At 44.0% G+C, this 1,999-nt stretch overlaps 1 pseudogene; it reads right to left on the bottom strand.

Annotated features, from left to right (window-relative positions):
- Positions 1 to 599: 599 nt before the first annotated feature.
- Positions 600 to 1,610, bottom strand: LOC129038388 (glyceraldehyde-3-phosphate dehydrogenase-like; annotated as a pseudogene).
- Between the last annotated feature and the right edge of the window lie 389 nt (positions 1,611 to 1,999).

Here is a 1,999-nt window from a genome sequence, read left to right as displayed (position 1 = left end):
AGGGGCATTTTTAATATTTTCTCTGAAATTGTAAATGATTGAAGATGCCCATCATCACTCCTATTAATTAACATTTGTATGTAAGCTTGTGACCAATTCTGTAAGGAAAAAAGAATAAGTAGGAGAGGTAAGACTTGAAAGGAGATAAAACTGTTATTATTTGCAGATAGTATAATCATCTGTCCAAAAAAACTGCCAACTATTAGAACTAGTAAGAGAATTGAACAAAATTTTTAGATAAGAACAACTTAAGAAATCTTAATATCTTCTACACTGACAATACAAACTAGGAATAATAATAAAATATTATTCCAAATACCAGTCAAAACTAGAATATTTAAGAATTAATCATTAATCCATAGAAACTATAGAAAAAAATTTTATTTATTTATTTTTTTGGCTGAGCACAGGAGAAATTGTTGATGGTACAAGACAAGGTGGGGCTCCCTAGGCCCCTCCCTCTTCAGGGGGTCTGCATGGAAACTGTGAGGAGGGGAGATTCTTATTGTGGCAGGGGACTGAGTGTGGCAGGGACTCCCCAGCAGTGAGGGACTCTCTTTTCCTCTCGTGCTGTCACTGGGGCTGGTGGTTCAGGGGTCTTACTCCTTGGAGGCCTTGTGGGCCATGACGTCCACCACCCTGTTGCTGTAGCCAAATTCATTCTCATACCAGGAAATGAGCTTGACAAAGTGGTTGCTGAGGGCAATGCTGGCCCCAACATCAAAGGTGGAAGAATGGGTGTCACTGCTGAAGTCGAAGGAGACAACCTGGCGCTTGGTGTTGTAGCCCAGGATGCCCTAGAGGGGGCCCTCTGATGCCTCCTTCACCACCTTCTTGATGCCATCATATTTGGTAGTTTTTTCCAGATGGTAGGTCAGGTCCACGACTGACACATTGGCAGTGGGGACACAGAAGGCCACACCAGTGAGCTTCCCATTCAGCTCAGGGATGACCTTGCCCACAGCCTTGGCAGTGCCAGTAGAGGCAGGGATGATGTTCTGGAGAGTCCCACCACCATCATGCCACAGTTTCCCGGAAGGGCCATCCACAGTCTTCTGGGTGGCAGCGATGGCATGGACTGTAGTCATGAGTCCTTCCACGATACCAAAGTTGTCATGGAGGAACTTGGCCCGGGGCACTAAGCAGTTGGTGGTACAAGAGGCATTGCTGATGATATTAAGGCTGTTGTCATACTTCTCATGGTTCACGCCCATTGTGAACATGGGGGCATCAGCAGAGGGGGAAGAGATGATGACCCTTTTGGCTCCTCCCTGCAAGTGAGCCCCAGCCTTCTCCATGGTGGTAAAGATGCCAGTGGGCTCCACGATGTACTCAGCGCCAGCATCGCCCCATTTGATTTTGGAGAGATCTCGCTCCTGGAAGATGGTGATGGGATTTCCATTGATGACAAGCTTCCCATTCTCAGCCTTGATGGTGCCATGGAATTTGCCATGGGTGGAATCATACTGGAACATATAGACCATGTAGTTGAGATCAATGAAGGAGTCACTGATGGTGATAATATCCACATTACCAGAGTTAAAAGTAGCCCTGCTGACCAGGCGCCCAATATGACCAAATCCATTGACTCCGACCTTCACCTTCACCATGGTGTCTCAGGGATGTGGCTGGCAATGCGAGAGAAGCTGCGGCTGTCTGCTGAATTGGAGGAGGAAAAAGCTGAAAAAAAAAAATTAATGAGTGACACAGAAAGTTCAATGGAGAGACAACCCATACTCTTAGGTGGGACATATTTGTATTATAAAGATGCTGGTTTTCCCCAAATCAAAGTACGAATTCAAGGCAATTTCAACAAAAATTCCAGTTGAATTTTTTTGAGGAAGGAAAATATGTTACCATAATATTTATATGAAAGCTTACAGGTCCACATAAAAGTAAGTACAATTTGAAATAGAAGCACAAATAGATGAGTCCTGCCCTACCAGTCTATGAAGACATATTATAGTGTTAAGATTTTAAAGAATTTGTATTTTACCAA

Source organism: Pongo pygmaeus, chromosome 5 (assembly GCF_028885625.2).
Source record: "Pongo pygmaeus isolate AG05252 chromosome 5, NHGRI_mPonPyg2-v2.0_pri, whole genome shotgun sequence".
NCBI lineage: Eukaryota > Metazoa > Chordata > Mammalia > Primates > Hominidae > Pongo > Pongo pygmaeus.
The sequence above is the reverse complement of the archived record's forward strand: the minus strand, read 5'-3'. Positions and strand labels throughout refer to the sequence as shown.